The 27,778-nt window shown below is 42.2% G+C and overlaps 1 long non-coding RNA gene across 1 annotated transcript; it reads left to right on the forward strand.

The window, feature by feature from the left end:
• Positions 1–167: 167 nt before the first annotated feature.
• Positions 168–9,880, forward strand: LOC115463526. Its single transcript, XR_003941035.1, has 4 exons — positions 168–253; positions 6,980–7,241; positions 8,044–8,216; positions 8,936–9,880. It is a non-coding gene; the product is annotated as an uncharacterized LOC115463526 (long non-coding RNA).
• The last annotated feature ends 17,898 nt before the right edge of the window (positions 9,881–27,778 follow it).

Consider the following 27,778-nt stretch of genomic DNA (forward strand, 5'->3'; position numbering starts at 1 on the left):
CTTCTGTGAAGATGCGCTTTTACTAATAATCACACTCTGAAGACGATGAGCTGTGTCTTGATTGTTATGGTAGAAAAAGATGCAAGTCGCTATCCATTGCGACAAAGTACGTTTTGTGATTGGTTGAGGGTGAAAGACGGAACAGCGGATCTGCCTTTTACACCGTCCCCTGGTTGAGGCAGTGGCCACTCCCCCGTCCAAAATGAAATAACTGAGATGGGCAGTCCTGGCCTGGGCACGTGCGAGTTAAATGGTAAGTGCTCGCGCACAGTCTAATGTGTACAATCAACGTTGGTTAGCATCAGTTTGAGCAGGTGGACAGAATAGTGAAAGTAGTACGAATTGATTTAAATAAAATGGAGACAGCATCTTAGTCCTTGGACCACACCTAATATATCTTCTTAAGGTGGTGTCTTCATTTATTTGGGTCCCAATAAACTTTGCTTGGAGCTCTTACTCCTGTGTTTTGGCTGGTCACTTGGACTTGGTTTTCTTCCACCCCTTTTTTTTGCTTCATTTTATTTAAATCAGTTCATAATACTTACATTGGTGAGTTTCAAGCACTGGTATACCATGAGCCATATACTCAAATATTGCTTAATAAGATAGTCCTTTGACCACACCCAACATTTCTTCCTATCTTCATCAAATGTGCTGTTGTGCTTTCCATTTTGGATTTCGAAGACCGTTTGCCCACATGTTTTCTTGTTACTTCTTCTTATGCCTAGTACTAGATTTTAGATTTGGAGAAAGATCACACCTTTCTCAGTAATTGCTCAAAGCAAGTTACATTTAGGTACAGTAGGTATTTTCTAATCCCCTGGAGGGTTTAAGTTTTTTAGTCCGTGAGGCAATGGAGGATTCAATGACTTATCTGAAGGAGCAGTAGTGAAGTTTAAATTCTGGCTTCCCTGGTTTTCAGCCTGCTGCTCTAACCATTAGGTACATATTAGCTGTACCTAATGTTTGCTAACTCAACTGCAAACTGAGGCTAGCGGAGCTGAAAACTGGTGGCCCTTTGGCAACCTACCAAAAACATTGATAGGTAACATGGGTCTTGTTTGTCTTAGTATGTTCTTATTTTATGGATGCCAGTGACCTCAGGATTTTTGTTACAGTGCTGCTGAAAATCACTGTTCACGTGTCCAACAGGAAGATGCTGGACTGGGGAGCTAGTGGTGGCTGAGAGTCACAATTTAAAGTACCTGCATATATTTCCAGAATACTGCAAAGACAGTTCTGTTTAATATGTTGTATTTTGCTGTTCATTGTTTTGATTTTTTTTTTTTTTTTGGTACATAATTCCCTGGAGTGACTATAGTGTGCATAATGCCAGCAGTAGTAAAGGTACTGGGGGAGGCAGCAGGTAGTCAGTGAAGGGGTCCTTCCCTGCTGTGTTCAATAGAGCCCTTACTGGCCTTTTTGTTTGTTTGTTTTGGGGATTTTTTTTTTTTTTTTAGTGAGCTGTGCTAAACATGCAGTATCTAAGTAAAATGTAAACACAGTTAAACTATAGGCAAATAAGTAGAGAAAGCTTGCAGAGCTTAGCTCATGACATTCTTTCCAACTTCCCTGTGAATTTTTGTGTGCACACATCTGTGTTTATCTGTAAGAAGTGCTCACAGGGTAATGTAACAGAAAAGTTTTGTTCACGTCAACTCAGTCCTTTGCTTGGGAAGAAAATATTTTGCTCATGTCAGCTTAGTCCTTAGAGGGAATATTGGTACACTTGACAGCAGGACATGTATACTTTTAAGAGGTCTGCATTTGGGTTGAACTATTGTAAATAGGTATGTGCCCACATTAGAGTTCATGCACATAGTTGCCCTTTCCTTGAACTTTGAGAATTTGTCCACTATTGGGAATTATTGTAGGAGCTTATTGGTTAAAGGCAGTTAAATGCATAACTTGTGGGTTGATGTTTCTTTTTTTTAATTAACCCTTTGTTGTAGAACTACTTCCCACCTGTATTAATTTGGCAACACATGTTAGGCCAGTAAGTTATTTATATCTGTAAAGGACATTCCTTCATTCTTCATGAAGAGGTACTCATGACTGTATTAATAGGTGCCCTAGTCTAGCATATGAAATGTCATGGAGGCGTATTTTCAAAGCTCTTATACTTACACAGTTCCACAGTAACGTATGGAACTTTGTAAGTCTAAGTTCTTTGAAAATGAGCCCCATAGGCATATTTTCAAACCACTTAGCCTTCCAAAGTTCCATAGGTTTCTATGGAACTTTGGAAGGCTAAGTGCTTTGAAAATATGCCTGATGGTGAACTAGGCAAAGTTTGAAATGGAACAGTTGTGCATTTATTTAATAAATCTAAGCAAAATGCCTCTCAGAGCCTTAAATAACTGAACACAGAGATGAATCATATATAATAATTCTCACCTCCAACGTTCTATTGGTCTTGCTGCCTGTGTTCGTGGCTTCTTCGGAGTTGGTCTGCTGGGCTCCGTAACACAGGCTGACGTCACAAGGAAAAAAAAAACGTGGCTCGAGCCTGCCTGACGCCACTGACGCGCTCAACAGCCACCCTCCTGTCTTACCGCAGTGGCTCAAGCCTGCCTGCCTCCCTCGCGAATTAGCCGCCCTCCCAACCCGACGAGGTAAGTGAAGGAGTGAAGATGACTTTAACACTTCGTAGGGAGGGGGCCAGGCTGTGAACTGGCTCACAGGGAGTCAGGCCTATCTCACCTACCTACAGCACAAAACCCTACCTTACCATCTGCTGGAGGTAGAGAAATACTAAAGGATTCCAGCAAGCACCAGCCCTCATATTGGTGATGTCACTTGAAAAGTTTAGACTCTCTACCTACATCTGCTAGTCAGGAAGGGACACGACCCATTAGTGCGGATTAGTCTAACCAGATGATGAGAAATACTTGTTTACAAAACAAAAATTTCAGATTTCTTTAAAACTAGTAAAAAAGACTAGTTTCTGACACAAATGAAACGGGCGCTAGCAAGGTTTTCCTCAGAGTGTGTATGTTTGAGAGTGTGTGTGAGAGTGACTCTGTGAGAGAGAGAGAGAATGTGCGAGTGTGTGACAGAGAGAGAGTGAGACTGGGTGCGAGTGTGTCTGTGAGAGAGTGTGTGTATGAGAATGAGAGTGTGTACCCACTATCTTGATTCCAATAATGGCCAAAGTTTGTCACAAGTATCTGGCAGAATCTAGAGTAGCAAGATTCCATGCTACCGACCCACAGGGATAAATAGTAGCATTTCCCATGTCTACCTTAATAGCAATTTATGGACTTTGCTCCAAGAACTTGTCCAAAACATTTTTAAATGTAGATATGCTAATTCCTTTTCCACATCATCATCCAGTAACGAATTCCAGAGCTTAACTATTCATTGAATGGAAAAAATATTTTCTCCTGTTTGTTTAAAACTATTAACCATATGACTTCATGGCGTGTCTTCTTATCATTTTAATTTCTTGAAAGAGTAAACAATTCACATTTACCTGTTCTGCTCCACTCAGGATTTTGTGGACCTCTAATCATATCCTCCCCTTAGCTGTCTCCTCTCCAAGCTGATGAGCCCTAACCTGTTAAGCCTTTTTTCATATGAGAGGAGTTCTAGCCCCTTAATCATTTTTATTGCCCTTTGAATCTTTTCTAATTCCACTATATCATTTTTAAGATATGGTGACCAGAATTGCACACACTACTCAAGGTGAGATGAGGTTGCATCATGGAGCGATACAGAGGCATTATAATATTCCTTGTCTTATTTTCTATCCCTTTCCTAATAATTCCTAGCATTCCATTTGATTTCCTGGCCATTGCCACACACTGAGCAGAAGATTTCAATGTATTGTGCACAAAGATACCTAGATCTTTTTCTTAGGTGGTAATTCCTAAGGTGGAACCTAGCATCAGGTAACTATGATTTGGATTAATCTTCCCAATGTGCATCATTTTACATTTGTCCACATTAAATTTAATCTGCCATTTAGATGACCAGCTTTGTAACGTCTTGCCATTTCTCACAACCATCTGGTGATTTAACTATGGATAACTGTGTCATCAGTAAATTTGATCACTTCAGTTGTTATTCCTGTTTCCAGGCCATTTATAAATATGTTAAAAAGCACCAGTCTCAGTACAGATCCCTGGGATATTCCACTGTTCACCTTCCTCCGATGAGTGAAATGGCCATTTAACACTACTGTTTGTTTTCTATCTTTTAACCAGTTCCCAATCCACAACAGAAAATGTCTCCTATCCCATGACTTTTTAATTTTCTCAGGAGTCGTTTATGTAGGGCTTTGTCAAAAGCTTTCTGAAAATCTAGATACACTGCATTAACTGACTCATCGTTACCCACATGTGTTCACATCTTCAAAGAAATGTAGCAAACTGGTGAGGCAAGATTTCCCATTGCTGAATCCATGTTGATTCTGTCCCATTAAACTATGGCTATGTGTTTGGTAATTTTATCCTTTAGAATTTCTATCATTCTGCCCGAAACTGAGATCAGTACTGGTCTGTAATTTCTCAGATCACTCCTGGAACACTTTGTAATAATTGACGTTATATTTGGCCACCATCCAATCTTCGGGTACCACGGATGATGATAATGACATGTTACAGGTTGTCACTAATAGTAGATTATTCCTTATCTCCTTGTCCAGGTGGCAGTTCTCTTATTTATCAAATTTATATCCCGCCTATCCAGTACATCTAAGCAGGTTACAACATACACTCATAAAAATAAAGCAAACATCAAAACTAAAGCATACTACACAATAAAACAGACAGCAGGGAACATACAACAGCCTTAAAATTAACAAAATGTAGTATAAAATTACTTGCATAATCAGCAAAATGTCTCACAAAAAGAAAAAAAGTCTCTGTTTTTTTAAACATTGGTAATGACACAATCTGACACATTTCTAATGGAAGTGCATTCCACATAACTGGTCCTGCTACCTGAAATATACAAGCACGATTTTCAGCAAGACGAACTTGATGAACAGAAGGCACATCCAAAAGATTACATCCCTGGGATCTCAATTCCCTTGAAGGCTGATAGACCTTAAGGCTCTGAGCCATGATTAAAGGAGCTTTACTCTGTTGGGCTTTAAAAACTTTAAATTTAATGCACCAAAAATAGGCAACCAATGAAGCTTTTGCAATTGGGGAGTCATATGTTCAACCGTATTCATATCTCCATTTGACCAAGCAGCAGAATTTTTGGCTACCTGCAGTGCCCTTAAAGATTTTTGTGGAAGACCTCAAAAGAGAATGTTGCAGTAGTCCAAATGGGGCAGAACATAACTCTACATTACCAACTGAAAATTTTCCATAGAAAACAAACCTTTAAGTCTCGCTACCAACCATATTTCAAAAAACACACCAACAGCAGAAATTTGTTGCTTAACGACAAAGCAGAATCCAAAATCACTCCTAAGCTTTTCACTGAGCCTAATATAGACAGGGATATGTTTTCAAACAGGACATCTTTCACCAGAATGGGATGACCACAAAATTTGAGACTTGCCAATGTTCAAAGAGAGTGAACTGGTATTCATCCAGATTAATATTGCTCTAAGATAAAATTCAATCAATTTGACCCTTCCCCGATTTGCGATGAAACAGGAAAATAAAACTGAAGGTCATCAGCCCTGTCAACGTACTGGAACCAGAAACAAATAAAGGGGCAGATAATGAAGAACCTTGAGGGACTCCTGACTTCAGACATCTCGTGCTTCTAGGAGAGAGTCCAGGGCTCGCCCTGATGTGGTAAGGTTCTTGCAGGGGGTCAAACATCTCAGCCCCCTTCTCAGTGGGACCTATTTTATCCTCAGTGTCCTAGGTGCCCCCCCACACACACACCCCTTTGAGTCTTTGAAGCATGCTACCCTGAAGGATCTTACTCTGAAGATGGTGTTACTAGAGGCACTATGTTCGGTCAGATTGGCCTTCTGTAAGGACTCATACCTGTCTTTTTGGAGCACACTATTTCGATACGGACTATTCCATCCTTTTTACTCAAGGTGATCTCTTTTCATCTCTTCAACAGTGTAATAAGCTGGATGTGCAGACAGGGATATTAGGCTATTTGAAGGTGACTAGTCCCTTTCAAAAGTCAGACAAGCTCTTTTCCCTGTTTTAGGAACTGCACAAGGGGGAGGCAGCATCCAAGGCCTCCACAGCATGCTGGATTAAACTGGTTCGTAGGGTAAGATGCTTCAAAAACAAGGGTAAGATGCTTCAAAAAACTTTAATCAGGACCCAACACGGTCCGTGTTTCGGCTATATCAGCCTTCCTCAGGGGTCAATCAATTGGGATTCAGCAATACATCAACTGAAGGAGCATTTAATAATCAATTAGTAATGATCACAAAAACCTTGACAAACACTACATATATCGCACACTGACAAAGCTTGAAAAAATGGAAAAAAAAGCTTTGTCTGTGTGCGTTATATGTAGTGCTTGTCAAGGTTTTTGTGATCATTACTAATTGATTATTAAATGCTCCTTCAGTTGATGTATTGCTGAATCCCAATTGATTGACCCCTGAGGAAGGCTGATAAAGCCGAAACACGGACTGTGTTGGGTCCTGATTAAAGTTTTTTGAAGCATCTTACCCTTGTGTGTGGTGACTGATCTCTTGATATTGGGCCCTCTCCACCCTATTTCTGTTGTGTATGAATACTCTTCACCATTTGTTTTACTCTTAGATTGTTCAGTGGTTTGGTTTGCTAAAGCAATTTTTTCCTCTCACTTTAGGATGGTGGCCAGGCCTTACATCTCTTTTGGCTGATTTGCCTTATAGTTGTGTTCTTAAATTTGCTGCTGTTCAGTTCTTTTCAGGCAGTGAAATATCTCTTATTAGAATTTCCCAAGAATGGTAGATAGGTGCCAATTTTTTATCCTTGCCTATGAAAAGCCACGGAATTCAGTTTTTTTTTATTTTAGTATCTTTTGAGTTTCATATCTTACTCTTTCTAATTTTCAGAACAGGGTTGTCAAGAGGGACGGTTCCCTGAGTGTGAGTTGGTTCCTACAGTACACAGTATCAAAATGAACTGGCCATCAGAAGTGCTGGAAGTGTCAGTGGAAGGTCACGAGGAAACAGTGCTGACTTTGCTTCACCCACCATCCTCATCCTCCAAAACATAGGGGTATTCCATTGGAACAGTAGGAACACAAGACATGAATTTTGACTTTGAGTTTACTTATGTGAGAGTCTTCTGATGAACTTGACAGCACTAAGAGAGGTAAAGTAGAGTTTCCCATCTTTGCAAACAGGTCATGGAATCCATTATAACAATTCATCTGCAAACATGCTCATTAAGTAAATCCAAAACAGAATGTAAACTAGTAGAAATTGAAAAGGAACGATGGAAGCATTTTACTCAGATGAGGAGTCTTTTTCATGCAACATGTCTTCAACATTTGTCAAAACATAATAAAAATGTAGCAGAAGCGCTTTTCAGCCTTTGTATAGGCAAGCTATAATGACTGGCTTGAATTCATAAGCCAAACATTTAGAAGGAAGCTGAATTGGGTATTTAGTAGTCATTTGTGTAGTTAACTAGAAATCCAACAATAAGTTATTTAGGGGGTCTTTTGCAAAGGTCACTCAAAAAAGTTTTAATCTTTTTCTGAAATACAAAAGGGCTTTTTTACAAAGCCGTGCTAGTGTTTTTAGCTCGAAGTAAACAGCTGGCGGTAAATGCTGAGACTCCCAACATATTCCTGTGGTTGTCTAAGTGTTTGCCACCAGCTGATTTTTACCGCAAACTAAAAACGCTAGCGCAGCTTTGTAAAAGGCCCCTTAGTATTTCAGAAAAAGATTAGAACTTTTTTTATTTGAGCAATCTTAGGATGTTGTTTAGTTGTTGAAGATTTTATATTATGGTATGTAATGAAAGATAACTTGATATATATATTTTTTTAATTATTATTTTTTTGTACACCGCAATGAACCATTTTAAAGAAATTAGTGGTTTGTAAGTACTGTATTTATATTATATTTTTGCTGTCTGAATTTAGCATTCATTTTCCTTTCTTTTCTAGGATGCACAGAAGAAGATGGAAGTGATGGACCAGGACAGATATTCCTATGGAGTTTCTCATGGTCAATGTGAGCTTGACCAATGAGCAAAAACAGCAGATATGCTGGAAAAAGGTGGGGAAGAAACGTGATGAACATGCATGAATACCTGCCACAGATGCCAGTGCAGTCAGAGGTGGGCAATGTTTTTTTTCTATTTTTAAATGCAATTTACATATTACAGTATACATTTATACAGAAAATGCTAAAGATACAAACTATTATAAATGAAATTATTATATATAATACAGAAAGAAAATCTCAATAGCATCTATCAGGTCCACACTTGGAGGAAGACCAGGACAAAAAAATTGAGAAATAAATGTCAGCAATAAAATAGCAAAAAAAAGTACTGTCTTCCAGGAGCATTTAGATTTACAGCAGACACAAATCTTAAGATTTACACTCAAAATTCCTTCTTACTATTAATAAAGGTGACTGGAGGTTTGAAAAATATATTTCACAGAACCAACCGTATTTGACAAGTTTAAAAGATGTTTAACCGTGTACAAAATCTCCTACCAAGTTACAGATTCACATGGTACATCTGTCACCACTACAGTAAGGAGGCATCAAGGACATGTTTTCTGTCCAGCTAGAGCCATTCACTATGCAGCTTTACCTGCTTGTAGGAAGTTTTTGTAGTCAGCCTCGGTTTGCTGTAGCTGATGTAACCGACACAGGCTACATTTAGCCAGCTGGAATAGAACAGAGCACCTGCCTGCCTGAGAGGACATGGTATTTTAAGTTTGTAAATTCCAGATTTGGTTCTTTTTTGTTCAGAATGCCTCATTTCTTTAAACAAAGTCATGAACGAGGCAGATTCAATCTTAAACCTTTTTCTGTGCATTTCAGAGCTTTGTGGTGCTTGCACTAAGAAAATCAGTTCCCAGGAGTTACTGGCTTCAAGAAAACAGTACCATTATGTTACCATCTTTCACTGTACACAGCAGTATCTGCAGCAGCGTGGCATGGCTCCACCCATTCTGTGTTGTCATTTCCTGCTTGTTCAAGCTGAAAAGCATGCCAAGACTGAGGAAGGCTTTTTACTGTCTACTATCCCTCTGAACTGTACTTTTCATCCTGAATGTTGATAACATCTTATTTCAGCAGTGCTGTTATCTTACCATCTTTCACTATACACAGCAGCATCTTCGGCGGTGTGGCTTGGGCCCACTGTGTCCTCACTTCCTACCTGTTCAAGCTGAAAAGCGCACTAAGAATGAAGCACACTGCCTCAGGCGTGTCACCAAAGGTGCACATCGAAGGGGGATAACTTTGTCAGATGGTGGCATTTTTTCAGAAACTGAGTCCTTTATTGGAACAAATTGGTTGAAAGATAATCATTCCTGATAAAAGAAGCCTTACTATCCAATTCTAGAAACTGCTTCCAAACGCAACTTTGTGTGCAGTTTTTAAGTTTGATGTTGTTTTTGGAATATGTGTTTTAGTAATGTTATGTAGGACTGTAGTAACCAAATATTTTATTGTAGTCACTTTACTGAAGTCTGCAGGCTGGTAGGTTCCTTTCACTTTGTTTTTATTGTGGTGAGATGATTTTGTGACTTTAGCATGGCCATGAAGCTGAGAGAGTTGGCATGTTTTCTGTTTATCTTACTTCTGGGAAACAGCGATATCTTCTACGGTCTTGGTTGGCAGATACTGACTGTATAACTCACGTCAGCCAAAAATGTATCATGTATCTCACATCATAAAGTTTTACTTGACTGTGAGTTGGTTATGCTGAATTTAGTTTCAACATTTTTTATTGACGAGAAGTCAAAATAAAACATTTGCACAAAGATGCACACCATACAAAGTAACATCTTTCATCCAAGTTTTAACCTTTTAGCCCCTCCCCCTTCCCCCGCAACCTCTTACTAGTAACATATTCCAGGTCCTGGAAGAGAAATAGTACTACTTATCTACATACAGTCCTCAACCAGAAACATGCTCAAAGCCAAGCCCCAAGGAGCACACTTCATACAAAAGAGAGCCAAGTTCCAGCCGACTTTTATCATCTCCTTCTCTTCTCTCCTCGCCTTCCACCCCATCCCAAATCTCAAGACAAAACCATGGTGCTTCTCACAGGCATCAAATGTGAAAGCGTCCCTTACACACCGACAACAAACAAAAAAAAAAAAGAAGGGGGGACGCACAACCCAATACAAGCCGTGAGTTAGCACCTACTATAATTGAACAAGACTCCCCAATAAATTCCTCCCCTTAACCCTATACATCCTACGTAGAGGTACTTCCTGTGTCTTCCATTCCCTAGAGGACACACAAGTACCAATTCCCAGGAATCAAAGAGAATTAAGTACCAGACTTCTACCCCGAGTATGCAAAGATTGTATATATGGTCCCCAAACGTCAAGAAATTGCTTCCTTCTCTTGGGAGATCCCCGCACCCCCCGACATTCAAAAAGCATGAACTCATGTAATTTATTCCTCCAATGCCAGAAATCCGGGGGACAGTCGCTGACCCACTGACTCAAAATGAGCCTCTTACCAATCAAGCAAGTCTTACGAAACAGTTGCTTAGCCAGCCTGCTCTGCAGTGCAAAAATCTCATATTTGTCTAATAGAATTCCGCACCCTAAAGCATTCCCATAAGCAGTGGAAAAAGGAACCCGGCATCCTCCCACACTTCCCACACAAAGGAATATCCACCCCTCCCATCTTGAAAATCTGAACCTTCGTAAGATACGCTCTGTGTAGAATACGGTGTTGCCATTCCCGCAAGCCAGCAGTACCCGTCAGCCCAGGAATCCTAGAAGTCAGGACATTAAAATCTAAGGATAGGTTGGATGTCAACAAATCTCAGGCCCAACGCTGCTGAATTAACTCCCGGTCCTTACAAAGTGACAACGTTCCTAGAGTCTTATAGAGACCTGAGACTGAGAGACAATCCCTTCGTATCGATTGAAAAAACTGTCTCAATTGATGACTATGTTGAGAACGCAAGGCAGCAGCATCCAAAGAGTTGACATTATGTGCCAGTTGATTATAAGCAAAGATGTTGTTAATTTCATACCCTATGCCCAAGGCTCCCAGGTTCAACAACACACCCTGCACATTCAAAACATGCTCCAACTGAGTTAAACCCATCTGTGCCCAACGTCGGAACGTGCCATTATCAGTCCCAGGTTTAAACAACAAATTCCCACATATTGGCAGCAAATCAGACGTACATAAGTCCAATCCCCAAACTCTCACTATGTCTCTCCAAAGTGTATGCAAGGAAGACAACAGTAGGCTATTTTGCAGGTGAGCCGGGATAACAGACGGGGGCGCTTGCAGCAAGAAATAGAAATGACAAGGGGCAAAGTATTGACGCTCCAGCCGCCGAGGCGTGTAGTCTTCCTTATCAAAGAACCAGTCTCCAAAATGACATGCCCGATTATACCGCCTTAGATCCGGTAAACCCAACCCCCCTTCTCCCCAAGACCCCATTAATAAAGACAACGGGAGCTTAGCCTTCTTCCCTCCCCAACAATAAAGCCTAATCAGACAATTAAGCAATTTATGATCTCACTGACGAATATAAACAGGCAGTAACTGTAACAGGTACAACCATCTAGGGAACTCCACCATACGAAATAACTGGATTCGCCCATATAGCATAAGAGGCAAAGACACCCATGCTCGCAACCGCTGTTCCGTTGACTTTAGTAATCGCATGACATTCAAATGGTATAAATCCGACACTTGCATGGACAAACAAAGGCCCAAATAGAGAAAAGAACCCCTTGCCCATCGAAGAAGAAAATTCGACCCACACACACACACACACACTCCTGTCGCTGGGCTTCCCCAGAGGCCAACGCCAGGGACTTAGTGTAGTTAAGCTTAAAGCCAGCAAAATCCCCATACTCTTGAAAGAGTTCCAACAGAGCAGGCAATGACCTAAAGGGATCAGTAAGATGTACCAGGAGGTCATCCGCAAAAGCCGACAGAAGAAACCTCGAAGAACTTACCGGTACTCCCGTAATGTCAGGATGAAAGAGTTATTTCTCTAACCAGGGGGTCCAACGATAACAGGAGAGGAGACAAATGGGCACCCCTGCCTCGTACCCCTGAAAATCCGAAACTGGCGCGAGCGTACCCCATTTACCCACACATATGCCTGAGGCTCTAAATACAAAACACGAACTGGGTCTAAAAAAAAAATCCCTCGAAGCCGTAATGCCTCAGAGCAGCAAACTGATATGGCCATCTCACCCGATCAAACGCTTTCTCTGCATCAAAACTAACTAAAAGGGAAGACAAGCGTTTTTGAGCTACCACTTCCAAAGATGCCAAAATAGCGCGGACATTCTTAACTGCTGTCCGCCCTTTCACAAACCCCACCTGGGCCACATGAACCAGATGGTTATGCTGAATTTAATAGAAGTAGTATCACCATATGACATAGAAGAATCAACATGACAGATTTAGAAACTTGAACATGGGTTTTGCACACCAGTTGACCAAAGTAGGGCATATACAGGAGGTTAGTTCTACTTATGCCTATACTGGTTTATTATATTACCGCCAAATTTGCCGTAAACAAATCAAGTACAATTAAGAACTGTATAGCGGAAGAACAACCAGGGTTGATGGGCATTTCAGAGACCTGGCTATAACTTTCTGATGATTCTGCAAATGGATATAAGATGATTCACCAACGCAGGGAAATAATGAAGGGAAGGGGACATAGCATTAATCTACAGTCATTCCTCAATGTTCACAGGAAGCTCGCTTTTATGTCATCTTCATTAGAGATGCTATCCTGTACTAATTAGGATGACCAGATAATTCACTGTCTGTATCCTATTTTATTGTCTGCCAGGGAAAAGGTCATTTTCAAAAAAGAAAAATGTCTATCTTTTTCGAAAATACAAGGTTTTGTGATTTGGACGGGGGGGTTTTTTTTTTTTTTTGGTCCATTTTCAAACAAAACGTCCAAGTGCAAAACGCAAAAAAATCAAGCCATTGGGATGTAGGAGGAGCCACATTTTTAGTAGACTGGTTCCCCCTGACATCCCAGGAAAGCAATAGGGCACCCTAAGGGGCCTGCAGTGGACTTCATAAAATGCACCCAGGTAACACATCTCACCATTGCTCTCTTATCTTGTCTTCTGAGCCTCCTCAAAACTCACTACCCCCAACTGTACACCAGTACCATATCCCTTACGAGTGAAGGGGGCACCTATATGTGAGTACATTGGGTTTGTGGTGAGTTTTGGAGGGCTCACTTTTCCTCCACAAGTGTAACAGGTAGGGAGAGGTATGGGCCTGGGTCCACCTGTCTGCAGTGCAATGCACCCACCACTAGGCTATTCCTGGGACCGACATGCTGTTCTAATGGACCAGAGTATTAATCTGAGGTTGGCATAGAGGCTGGCAAGTAATGTTTTTAATCACATTTTTGGGGGGTGGGAGGGAGTTAGTAACCAGTGGGGGAGTAAGGTGAAGTCACCCCTGATTCCTTCCAGTGGTCGTCTGGTCATTTACGGCACCCTTTTGTGCCTTATTCGTTATAAAAACAGGTCTAGCTGAAAACGTCTTTGTTTTACACTTGGACGGTTTTGTTCTGTTCCATTATGTTTTAATTTAAGTTTAAATGCTGTTACTGGCATTTAAATTAAGCCACTCGGTGCTACTGCTGAAAATTGCCCCATAATTCTTCAACTCAACAACATAAATATGTGATGCAAGGTTCCACATTAAAGAGTCACTGCCAGGAAAAGGATCTAGTTGTCATCACTGACGATACGTTGAAACCCTCTGCTCAGCGTACAGCAGCAGCGAAGAAAGAAAATAGAATGTTAGTAACTATTAGGAAAGGAATGGAAAACAATTTACTTCAATTCTTTGAAGGAGTAAACAAACGTGCACAAAGGGCAGCCGGTTGACATTGTACCTCATGAAAGGCTACAGAGGAAATTGGAGGGTCATGGGATAGGAAGAAATGTCCTATTGTGAATTAAAAACTGGTTGAAGGATAGGAAACAGAGTGGGGTTAAATGGGCAGTATTCACAATGGAGAAGGGTAGTTAGTGGGGTTCCTCAGGGGTCAGTGCTAGGACCGCTGCTTTTTAATATATTTATAAACGATTTAGAGATGGGCGTAACCAGCGAGGTAATTAAATTTGCTGATGACACAAAGTTATTCAAAGTCATTAACTCGCGAGAGGATTGTTAAAAATTACAGAAGGACCTTACGAGACTGGGAGACTGGGCGGCTAAATGGCAGATGACATTTAATGTGAACAAGTGCAAGGTGATGCATGTGGGGAAAAAAGAACCCGAATTATAGCTACGTCATGCAAGGTTCCATGTTCGGAGTTACGGACCAAGAAAGGGATCTGGGTGTCGTTGTTGATAATACACTGAAACCTTCTGCTCAGTGTGCTGCTGTGGCTAGGAAAGCGAATAGAATGTTGGGTAACCTGGAGGCATATTTTCAAAGCACTTAGCCTTCCAAAGTTCTATAGGTTTCTATGGAACTTTGGAAGGCTAAGTGCTTTGAAAATATGCCTCATAGTAACATAGTAGATGACGGCAGAAAAAGACCTGCATGGTCCATCCAGTCTGCCCAACAAGATAAACTCATATGTGCTACTTTTTGTGTATACCCTACTTTGATTTGTACCAGTCCTCTTCAGGGCACAGACCGTATAAGTCTGCCCAGCACTATCCCCGCCTCCCAACCACCAGCCCCGCCTCCCACCACCGGCTCTGGCACAGACCGTATAAGTCTGTTCAGTACTATCCCTGCCTCCCAACCACCAGCCCCGCCTCCCACCACCGGCTCTGCCACCCAATCTCGGCTAAGCTCCTGAGGATCCATTCCTTCTGAACAGGATTCCTTTATGTTTAACCCATGAATGTTTGAATTCCGTTACCATTTTCATTTCCACCACCTCCCGCGGGAGGGCATTCCAAGCATCCACTACTCTCTCCATGAAAAAATACTTCCTGACATTTTTCTTGAGTCTGCCCCCCTTCAATCTCATTTCTTGTCCTCTTGTTCTACCGCCTTCGCATCTCCGGAAAAGGTTCGTTTGCGAATTAATACCTTTCAAATATTTGAATGTCTGTATCATATCACTCCTGTTTCTCCTTTCAGTGTGATGTGCGGCATTTACCGTGTACTAAATCTGTTAGCGCACCTTAGTAAAGGAACCCTTAACCCTCCATTACCCCAGGTACAAAACTTATATTGTAAGCCCACTGGGGACAAAGTACCTGTATGTAACATATAAATCACTTTGGTTGTACCACAGAAAGGTGGCATATCAAATGCATTACCCTTATTCTCAGTCATTTTAAGTTTCTTCTGTCTTGTTTTAACACCACCACTAACCCTGTTACCTTTTCTTTCCTGAGAATCCCTAACAAGAAATGGACTTATTTTGCTCATTTTTATCTACTGCTAGTCTCAAGGACAAAGACTGTTGCAGAGACAATGCCAGACACCTAGACTTGGGCTGGGAGAAGGGAAACACAGTCACAAAATATGGCTGGCATGTTAACAGGTGGCCAAGTTATTATTAGGAAAGGTATGGAGAACAGGTGTGAGGATGTTATAATGCCGTTGTATCGCTCCATGGTGTGACCGCACCTTGAGTATTGTGTTCAATTTATTTATTTATTTATTTATTGCATTTGTATCCCACATTTTCCCACCTCTTTGCAGGCTCAATGTGGCTTACAATACATCATGAGTGGTGGTAATATTTTAGAAAGTAGACATATAGCGTTATAGAAGGATTTTGGGCAACATGATAATGATAAAACGTGATAGTCGTATAGCAAGCAGATATTGCAAGACAGTTCTGGTCGCCGCATCTCAAGAAAGATATAGTAGAATTGGAAAAGGTGGAGCGAAGGGCGACGAAAATGATAGCGGGGATGGGACGACTTCTTTATGAAGAAAGACTAAGGAGGCTAGGGCTTTTCAGCTTGGAGAAGAGATGGCTGAGGGGAGACATGATAGAGGTATATAAAATAATGAGTGGAGTGGAACAGGTGGATGTGAAGCGTCTGTTCACGCTTTCCAAAAATACTAGGACTAGGGGGCATGCGATGAAACTACAGTGTAGTAAATTTAAAACAAATAGAAACTTTTTCTTCACCCAACGCGTAATTAAACTCTGGAATTCGTTGCTGGAGAACGTAGTGAAAGCGGTTAGCTTGGCAGAGTTTAAAAAGGGGTTGGACGGTTTCCTAAAGGACAAGTCCGTAGACCGCTACTAAATGGACTTGGGAAAAATCCACAATTTCGGGAATAACGTATAAAATGTTAATACGTTTGGGTAGCTTGCCAGGTACCCTTGACCTGGATTGGCCGCTGTCGGGGTCAAGATGCTGGGCTCGATGGACCTTTGGTCTTTTCCCAGTATGGCATTACTTATAAAAATGAGAATGTTATAATGTCGTTGTTTCACACCATGGTGTAACTGCACCTCAAATACTGTGTGCTGTTCTGGTCACTGCATCTCAAAAAATATATAACAGAATTAGGAAAGGTACAGTCAAGGGCAATGAAAATGATAAAGGGGATGGGATGACTTCCCTATGAGGAAAGGCTACAGAGACTAGGGCTCTTCAGCTTGGAGAAGAGACAGTTGAGGGGATATATAATAGAGGTCTATACAATACTGAGTGGAGTGGACATGAATCACTTGTTTACTGGTTCCAAAAATACAAGGCGTAGGGGACACATAATGAACTAATAAGTAGTAAATTTAAAGCAAACCAGAGAAAATATTTCTTCTCGCAAAATGTAATTAAACTCTGGAATTTGTTGCCAGAGAATGTGGTAAAAGCAGTTTAGCAAGGTTTAACAAAGGTTTGGATAATTTCCTAAAAGTCCATAAGTCTTTATTCCTTAGCTTCAGCAGCAGATGAATCCAGGAACTGGTGGGTTGTATCCGTCTACCAGCAGGTGGAGATAGAGAACACTAAAAGAAGGCAGTGACCCAGAGAACCCAGGTCCTGCCCTCTTTAGTTTATCTCTATCTCCAGCAGGTGTTAGACGGATCTTCACAGCTCCTGGATCTGTCCAGTTGAGCTTGGGTTGTGTGGCTGGTGGAGCCCACTTTAAAGGCATGCCCTTTGGTAGTCCCTGCCTTACCCTGTGATATTTCTCTTCTGCTGCCTGTCTACTATTCTGCTGTTGGCTGGAATTTCCTCACAGCAAAAAAAAAACAAAAAACAAGGGAACGCAGCACAATACCAGACCCGAGCTTCTTGGACCGGGTGTTGAGGCATTGATCCGTCGAATAGTTCCTCCTGGGAGGTCGGCGGTGCGGTGAGTCTCGCTATAGCCTTCCCCTCAGTACTAGCGCCGTTTCACGTCTGGGATGGCGGCAGAAACTGTTAAGCGCTGCTCGCGCTGTGGCAAGCGGCGCAAGGCGGCAGGGCTTTGTCCCTCGGCCTGCCTAGATGGTTTGGGGTCATCGAGTACGGTGGTGGCTGCGGAGGCTGACTTTTCCCGCTCTAGGCATCGGTGCCATCTTGGATTCACCGGAGCACAGCGAACATGTGGTCCCTCCAGCGGAGCTTGGTGGGAGAACAGCGGTCCCGTTATCCGAGGGGGTGGTTATGCCAGGGATCCTCGGGGGGGGCGGTAGCTGCCTCTCTTTCTGGTCTGGGGGAGCAGGGGAATCTGTTTTCCCCTGAATTCATTCTTTTAATGCACCAGGCGTTTTTAATGAGGCAAGCCTCCCCCGTGGCAATACAACCACATGTGCAGGCTGCTGTTCCTGCACCCCTAGACTGTCCTCCTCCTGATGATGAGGTCTTATCCTCCCTTGCGGGGGAGACCCCTGCACTGAAGCGTAGGCGACTACACTCTATGTCAGCGTCAGACTCCATAAGACCACCGTTCTCCTTCTTAGTCCCTTGGTGGGGGCGCGGAAGGTTCCTCCAGACCATTGGAGGTGGAGGACCTAGAAGAAGGAGAGATTGAGCAGGATGACAAGTCCGCGGTTAGGAGTTTTCATAGGGAAGAGCTTCCCTCCCTTATTACAGACGCCTTACAGGCTCTGAATATTGAAGACCCAGAGGGGGGCGGTGGCCGCATCTGTGAATGTTACGATGGCCAGTACTAGAAAGATTGAAAAAATAAAATGCTAAGAAATCTTGTACTTCCAGAGAGGTCCTTTTACTAAAGCACGGGAAGCCCACCATGGGCTTCCTGCATGGTGTTCTGGTACTACCACCGGGCTATCATGGAGCCCGATGGTAGTGCCTGCCCCCACTGCATGCTGAGTTTGTGCGGGAGCCTTTACTGCCTCTTAAATACCTGGTGGTAAGGGCTCCCCCAGGAAATGGCCTTGTGGCAAGGTTACCTTACCACGTGCCCATTGCCTTTAAAAAAAAAAAAATTTGCCTTTTACTCATTGTGCTAAAGGATTACCTCGGTGTGCGGCAAACACACACGCTGGTGCCACTGCAGGGGTCCTTTTACCACAGCTTGGTAAAAGGACTTCAGAGTGCTATTTCTAAAATTGAAAACATAGGTCCAAAATGAACTCTACATCATGAAGGGGCATTCCCATAATTTTTTTTTACTGCAGATCATGTGTTAACATTTGGATTAATGCACACTACCTGCTCTGAGTTAATGTGAGAACACTTACTGCCTCCTATTTAGCGCTCCCACATTAACAGTTTATTAGCCAGTTAGAGCACAGCAAGTATAATGAACTAGCTGGTTAACGCATCCATGCCTCTTGCCCACCCACAGCGTCCCATCTGAATTAAGCATTTTGAAAAATTCAGTAACACGCATTTTAACATGTGGAAACAGGCAAATTACCTCAAAGCCCCTTAAACTTATGATCACCTAAAATTCAGAAAATTATTAAAGACTCACCTATTCGGAAAGGCATATCCGAATGACCCAACTTAGGTGACTCAAGCCTGCAGCACATCACTATCAAAGATCGTATTGAACATTGACAAATCCTTTTACCTCAAACTCAACTTGATTGAATCTTATCTTCCCTATCCCACTATAACATTTTGTACTATTCCCATACCAGACTTGGCGAATGCCTTCACGGTATTATGTGGGAAAATGTGGGATACAAATGTAACAAATAAAAATACAGTGGTCACACAGTAGCCTGTTTTATGCATGTTAACCTCACATTCAGGGCCCATTTTACAAAGCGGCGGTAAGCCCAGTACGGGCTTACCATTTGCCAAAAAGGAAGTACTGCTGAGCTACCGCACCATCCTGGCGGTACTTCCCACCCCCAGTGCTCTGTCATATCCGGCGCTACAAAAATAGTGGTGGTAATCTGCCTGGTTACAGCTGGAGCCCTTACCCCACCTCAATGGGTGGCAATAGGCCCCCCCCCCCAAATGGCCATTTGGCAAGTGCTTCACTTGCCACACAGCCATTTCTTTTAAAAAAAGAAAGACCTACCTTTTACCCACTGCAGTAAAAGGGGGCCTTGGCACACATAAAAAAACATGCACTGATGCCAACGCAGACCCCCTTTTGCTACAGCTTGGTAAAAGGGCCCCTAATGGCTTTAGTGAAAAAGGCCCCTTAATTACAAAAACTATTTTTATGAAAGTAGTGATTTTATATATACATAAAAGCAGTTTATTGTTATGACCAGTGTAGTGCATCCTATAAATGTTATAAGAGTCAGTAATAGAATTGTTCCACTTTGTTTGGGCAAGTTATTGCAATTGAATTAACCAGAATGAACCAATGTTAGGAGATGATTTATGTGATTTTTTTTTTTTACTTTTCAATTTACACCAGCTCACAGTTGGTTCCACTCTCAAACACCAGGGATTGGTGACACGCTTCTTCATCTGTAAGAGTACTCTTTGATTTTGAGTTGAGTTCTTCGGTATGCAAAGGCTGCCAGGACTTAAGACCCAAGCCTAAGGTGCTCTAAGCAGGGAGAAGACATTGGATGTCCAGTAGAAAGTGAAGGCACATGAAGTACTGGATGTGGAACCAATCAGCACACATTCAGCATCTCTCTTCTCCCTACAGGTGAGAGTCTGGGCAGTCAGAGCAGATTTATTATTGGGAGACTAGCAGGGGTCAAACATCAAGAAGCATCAAACCACAAGACACACAAAGACTTACAGAAGGACAAGGTGGGCAGAGTTTCCATGGTTTAGATAGACACAGGATGCCAATCAGTAGAGAGGCATGCTTCAGGAACCAATCAGAGGAGGGGCATTCATAGTGGACCAATCAGGTGTGTCAGATTATGAGCCTGAGAGACTAGTGATACTATAAAGGGCAAGAAGAGGATGGGGCTCACTTCTGTATAGGCCCAGCCTTTTGGGGGGTAAGTGCGTGACAGTATCCCCTTCCATGGGGGTCCCAGGTGTTTGGAGGCATGACACGTATGGAATTGGTGAAGAAGTTGTCTGGCATGAACCTAGAAGCATCTTTCCAAAATCTCCTGGTCCATAGCCCTTCCAGTGATCATAGATAATATTGTAACTTATCTCTAGAATGTTGAACATCCACAATCCTCTGAATCTCATATTCTGGAGTTCTATCCACCACCATGACTGCCCTGGGGCCATTCAGAGACTCGTGTGCTGGCTTAACCAGGACACATGAAACATATTGGGAAGGTGGTAATTTTAGGTGTATGGAAACAGGCCCCAGTTCTTCCAATACATCATGATGGTTCAAAAAAAACACATACACAGTGACATTTCTCTAGACATCGCTATGGAAGCTGAAGGAAAAAAAAACCTTTTATCTGCAAAACTTCAGGCCTTAATCAAATAAATGATTTCCTCTTATGTTGCACAGCTTTTGCCACATCAGGAAACTTTCACTTATGATTTTGAAAAATTATGAAATACTAAATCATGGTCTGATTGCAGAGCTAGACTATCAAAGCTGCTAGTACAACCAACTCTAACCCAGATATTTCCAAATAGTCAAATTTAAGAGGCCCATTGAGATAGATTGTCTGGGGTAGACACCCCCTGCTCCAGTTTCTTGAATGGTGGCATATAGTAATGTTTGAGTTAATACATTCTTAGTAAACTGGAGGACGTCATCAAGATATATACAAAACAGCTCCAGTGGAGATACTGCAGGAAACTAGGATAATTAGTAAAATACAAATTGAACCTCATAACTAGAGAATGGCACGGGAACATTGAAAGTTTCTATGTTTTACTGTGGGTGGAAACTGCAATTACTTCCCCGCCCCACGGGAGCAGTAGTAATTCCTCTACCCGTGGTAAAACAGACACTTACCTTTTACCGCTTTACTACTACTACTTATCATTTCTATAGCACTACTAGACGTACGCAGCGCTGTACACTTGAGGGGAAACATAATCCGGCCGCCTCTCGTTCTGCTCTGCGCCGCCTCCTAGCCTGCATGTGCAGGCATGCATGCACACAGTGCTTGGTGGTGGTAGTGTGTGGCCTTGTCGACTCAAGCAGTAGAAGAGTACACTAAGAGAGAGTAGCAGGCTGGATAGTAGAGGAGAGAGGACTGGGGACAGAGTCGAGACTCGGCTGGAGGACTCAGCACGAGGAGCGTGAGCCCAGAGCCAGAGGATGATACACGTCTGACATTGTGAAGACCACGGTAAGATGCCCCACAGCCCTGCCTTCCCCCGCCCCCCCCCCCCCCCCCCCAACAACATGCTGGCTTGTGCAGCATACGGATGTACACAGGAGGAAGTATTTTGGTTTTATTGGTTAGAGTAGTAATTATTAGTTCACTTGGAGGAGCTGGTTATATGGATTCCCTGCAGAGATGTTTTCACCTAGTAAACGTCCACTAAAAAACACATCATGTTATGACTTCAGGTGCTCAACAATCAGACTTATGTTACTATTTATAATTAAAAAAAAAAAACCAAATCATTAAATTGAGAGTTGAGACCTGAGAGCATTTAACACCTTCTTTTCCTGTGCACTGCCTACATCAAAAGAAAAAGATGGCGCCATGTGGGAACTTGCTCCTTTTGTGGATGCAGTGGTATATTATAAAAATGCACTTGCCTTTTTTTATTACTGTTTCACGGAGAGGTAATTTGGTAAGGGCTTCCTTCATGCAGAAGTTCAGAGATTCGGTCTAAAATGTGACAACGTTGTCCAGTTTATAAGTTAATTAATGTTTAGTGGAAAATAAATCTGTTCAGTCTGTTTGCTAATTATGTGAATATTCCACTGCTTTCAACCACCAGTATTAAATATAAGGGCATTTGCTTTAAACTATGGTTTTGCTTTTTAAAATAAAAGGTGAATCCTAAGGGTGGTTGAACGATTCGGTATAAACTGTGTTGTTTTGGACTGCTATGGGTCCTATATGTTGTCTAGAATTTTGGAAGATGGTAATGTGAAAATAAAAAATTAAGTTTTGGGTGTACTTTTGAGTCAGTAGAAGTTGTTTACTTTTGCAATGTTTATTTCAGTTGCTCATTGGAATTAGATCATTTCTGTTTGATATGACTGTGCTTGGAAAAGATATAACAGCTCAGGCCCTTTCTGGCATCTTTGTAAGTGGGATGGGGAGGGGATGTTTGTGAAAGGGGAGGAGGGAGGGAAGATGGGATTTATCTTCTATTTTTGCTTTATAAATGACAGCTCACAATATTCCTTTTTATACTGTAATAAAAAGGTTTAAATATAAAATCAACTGTTTAAGGCTTCTGTGGACTGGGACAGAGTCTGCTGGGACGGGAACAAACTTTATCCTCGTGTCATTCTCTACTCATAACACCATTTTGCAATGCCTTCACTTTATGTTTCAATGCAGTGTTGTCCTATAGCAATACTGTTTCTGATCCTTAATTTTTAGGTAGATTTAACTCGGAAGCCTGAAGTTGCTGTTTAACTGCTCCTAGCTCTTACACTTGATTTTCCAGTTTGACTTGAACCTTTTGAAAATTCTGAGGGTTGTTTATTTATTTATTTATTTATTTGTTGCATTTGTATCCCACCTTATCCCACCTCTTTGCAGGCTCAAAGTGGCTTACAATACATCATGAATAGTGGAAGAATGTTAATAAACATTTAGTATTGCAGGGTTTTGGTCAGCATGATGATAATAAGACAGAATAATAGTATACAAGCAGATATTAAGAGACAATTCTAAATACAGAATCCATTTAAGCTTGAAAGAATCTTGTCCATCTCTACAGAGGGTGGAAACACAAGATTCAGAAAATACAGGTAGTTCCCCGCTGATCTCTCCATTGAACCTGCTTTAATGATGCAGCAAAAGAGAAAGCCCCAGAGCAAGTTTAACCCAGAGCATAATCCAGATCTGTACCACTTTGGTACTCTTTCTGGTGGTACCTACAAACTCTTTCCTGTGTCAAGGGGATTGCATTGACATCCCCAGGTGCACTTAGAATGGGGGTTTGACAAGCACTGGAAGTGGGTCTGTCGAGTCCGCAATCCAAGAATTGGGATCAGCAGTGGTGGAAGCTGATCAGTTGAGTCTAATATTATAGATTCGAAAGTGGACTTAACAGCAATAATGAGAAGCTGATTTTGGATACGAGGAACATACAGGATTGAGCTTTAATTGACATATTATTGTTGCTTTGAGAGGTATGGACTAATACTCGGAGAAGGAAATATCACAGTTCAAGCACAGTGGATGGGACTAATTACCAGACTGGTGTTAAAAACCACAAGGACATTTCAATCAGTAACACCAAAATGTAGATGCAATAGATAATATGGTGTGTTAAAAAAAAGTGTATATGCATCAAAGGAGAAGCTCAGTATCCTGGAAAACCTTGTATCTGGATAGCATGTATAGAACTTTGTTTCACATTTAGTTAGTGTGAATGGTATGAGTGAATGTAGTAGGACAATACAAGAGGTAGGATATAGGGTGCCAACACGTATTTTAAGTGTGGAAAATAATATTGAGTAGAAAATAAATATTACACATATGTAAAGTGGTTATGTAGTAATAATATTATCTGTACTATAATAAAAAGCACCTCCAACGTTCTGAAGCTGACTCCGTGGCTTCACTGAAGGGTTGGTAAGGTTCGTCAGATTCATCAGTCTGTCACCATCTCTCTCGGCCCCGCCCTCGCGTCAAAACGTGATGACGTCTAGGGCGGCGGACCTATCAGAGGCGCGAGGGCGGGGCCGAGAGAGATGGTTACAGACTGACGAATCTGACAAACCTTACCAACCCTTCAGTGAAGCCACGGAGTCAGCTTCACAACGTTGCAGGTGCGTTTTATTACACTACACAGCTCCCTAATTTTGCACTTAAACATCGCAGGGTGGCTGGAGGGGGGGGGGGGGCAACGACCCTGGAACTGGGATGGAGGGAGAGAGGGGGGGCGGACCCTGGAACTTGGAGGGCGGGGGCGGACCGACCCAGGAACTGGGAGGGAGGGGGAGAGGGCCGACCCTGCAACTGGGAGGGAGGGGGGTCCTGGCGCACACACACTCTCGCACCCAGTCTCACTCTCTCTGTCATACACACTCACTCTGTATCACACACTCACTCTCACACACACTCTGTAAAACACACACACTCGGAGGAAAACCTTGCTAGCGCCCGTTTCATTTGTGTCAGAAACGGGCCTTTTTTCCTAGTTATATATAAAGAGTAACCAAATTAGACTAATAGAGCCTAGAGCTACAGGTATGCATATTCATTAGGGATATCCAGAAAACCCGACTGGCTGGTGGTCCCCTAGGACAGGTTTCAGAGCCACTGGAGCAAGCTTCATTTCAGTTACACATGCAAACCACAGGCAGACTCTCACCAAATATAGCATCAGTGAGCACATACTGAAAGTAGAAACAGAATGATAAAAGCCAAACAGAAAACACCAGGAGGCTAGACTCTGAATGCAGTTTAACACTGGAGAAAGAGTATCAGAAATGCAAAAGTATCAGAGCTGCACATTTCCCATAACGAACATACAAAATCAAGGACTTTCCACAAAAGAATTAGGAGGAAGAACTGGGTATAATCCTGGATGAATCGGGAGAAATGGCAACTTTAGAAACAAAACTTGTTCTGTACTGATAACCAGGCAAGACATGACCTGAGAAGAGACAATATAGACCAGTACTAGAACCTAAGCATTGTTCTTGTTGTTCTGTAATTTTGTTTTACTATTATTACTGTAGCAGGACTCCAAATTTATCTCTTAAGCAGTTGCAGAAGGAATATTCTGGGTCCTGGCTTCAGAGAAGGTGCCAGTCCAACCTGGCTCTAGGACCAGGGGAGGGCAACCTCAATCCTCGAGGGCCACAACCCATTTGGATTTTCAGGATTTCTCTCAATGAATGTGTTTGAGATCTATTTGCATGCACTGCCTCCATTGAATACAAATAGATCTCATGCACATTCATTGGAAGAAATCCTGCAAACCTGACTGGGTTGTGGCACTTGAGGACTGAGGTTGCCCACCACCGTCTGAGGTCTGTGCTGAGAAATGGCCCAGTTACATCTGAGGTTGAGCTTTTGGAAGGAAGTATAAAAACCAGAGTAGAAGGAGGGAGCCAGGTCTTCCTGTCTCAGAGAGAATCCAACAAGGAGCATGTAGAGGAGCAGCAGGTGGGGAATTCCACTCAGGTGCCCACCAGAGCCTTTGTTCTCTGCTCTAGGTTAAAGCGGTTAGCATAGCAGGATTTTAAAAAAGTTTTGGACACACTCCTGGAAGAGACGTCCATAAACCATTATTAAGGTGAACTTGAGCAAAATCCACTACTTATTTCTGTGATAAGCTGCATGAAATCTATTGTTTGGGATCTTGCCAGGAACTTGTGACCTGGAAACAGGATACAGAGCTTGATGAACCTTTGGTCTGTCCCAGTATGGCAATGCTTATGTACTTTGCTTATGTACTTACATATTTATGTAACCACAGAAAAGCAGTATATCAAATCCCTTCCCTTTAATAAAGCATAGGAACTGCCAGCTTTACTCTCAGCTGTTCCCTGGAGCAACCAAGGAGAGAACTTTTTGAGGCTATGTTTAACGAATCAGTTCTGATGTTATGGGAATAGCTCTACTATTACAACTTAGCATTACTAGATGTACACAGCATTGTACACAAACACATAAGAGAGAGCAGAGCTTATGGGAATAGTTAAAACAACATGGACACTGAACAGCTGATTAAGGGGTTAAAATTACAGTGCTGAGGGGTCATTTCATGACTGACTAGAGAGCTACCGTGCTTCTCCTGAGCTCCCGTGAAGAATTTGATTAATGTTTATAAACTGCTGTCCGGGGATTGCAAATTGCTCAACATACCTGTGCACTAAAGACAAAGAAGTGGCAGGAGGTTCATAGGACAACAAGATCGGTGTAGTCTTTGCCTAAATCAAGTAAATCCACATGCAACAGACTATGGCGGAATGTATATATGCACAAGATGGCAGTGGGGCATGTTCAGGCCTACCTTCACCGGCCAGGGGATTCAGTGAGTTTGGGTAATGCCTCGCCCTGAGACCCTGCGACTCTCCTCAGACACCAAAATGATTTTAACAATGAACAAGGAAGGACACACTTTACCCTTACCCAGACACAATGAGACCTGGGGGCAATCCAGGCGGAACTTAGAGAAATGACCAAATTAGTTGAGCAATCTAAGCAAAGAATTTCAGCGGCAGAGGATGACTTACAGGCCTTAAGACAGGACACAGGTACACATGGCCTCCTTATTCAAAAACTGCTACTTAAAATCAATGATGTAGAAAACAGATTGTGATGCTGTAATTTAAAGATCTTGGGGATGCCAGAGGGTCAGGAACAAAATAATGCAGTGGACTTTGTGCAACAGCTATTTAAGGATTTATTCTCATCCTTGGCCCTCCTGGGTACAATAGAACCCTTATTTTATCATCCTCACTTTAATATTCCCTTATCTCTTGTTTGTCTGTCCTAATTAGATTGTAAGCTCTGTCGAGCAGGGGCTGTCTCTTCATGTTCAAGAGTACAGCGCTGTGTACGTCTAGTAGCAGTAGTAATAGTGGTGGAACAGGCCACAGCACCCTCAGGCAACAGCCACCCCGAAGCTAAACAACAACCCCTGCTGACAAAATTACTCAACTTTAGACATAAAGAATTTATATTGCAAAGAGTAAGGAAGGAAGGAAGGTCCCTTGAAATACAAAGATAACCCTGTCTGGCTGTGCTAAGACAATAGCGCAGACCTAGATTTAAAAAAAAAACAACACATGTTCTATTGAGATGTTAAACAGTGGCTTCACTCCCATGATATACAGATGGCCATGCTGTATCCAGCAAAACTTAAAATATAGTGGAAAGGGAAACACATCACCTTTTCAGAAGTTTGAGATATACAGACATTTTTGCAATTACACTTCCCAGATGACCCACCCTTTGACAATAGAGGGAAAGAATAACACTAGGAAAGTGTGCACCAAAAATATTTGGGCAGAAAAAGAGGAAATGCTCCTAGCCCCACCATAAAAATGCAGCTTCTCCAGAAGATGTGACCTTTCGTGAACGACTGATGAGAAGCTTGTAGCTCTACATATATATATTAGATTACTTTTATTCCCTTGGACTTTAAACATTTCTCCGTGAGAGATGGAGTCCAGACGGTAACATGACTGTTTCTTTTCGGTTAGACACGTGCATCTTTTTCTTCTCCAGGGATATTGTTTCTGGGACCTGTCCTCACACCTAGTGGAAGGCTGGACAGAAGGCTGCTAGAACAGCC

Source organism: Microcaecilia unicolor, chromosome 2 (assembly GCF_901765095.1).
Source record: "Microcaecilia unicolor chromosome 2, aMicUni1.1, whole genome shotgun sequence".
Taxonomy (NCBI): domain Eukaryota; kingdom Metazoa; phylum Chordata; class Amphibia; order Gymnophiona; family Siphonopidae; genus Microcaecilia; species Microcaecilia unicolor.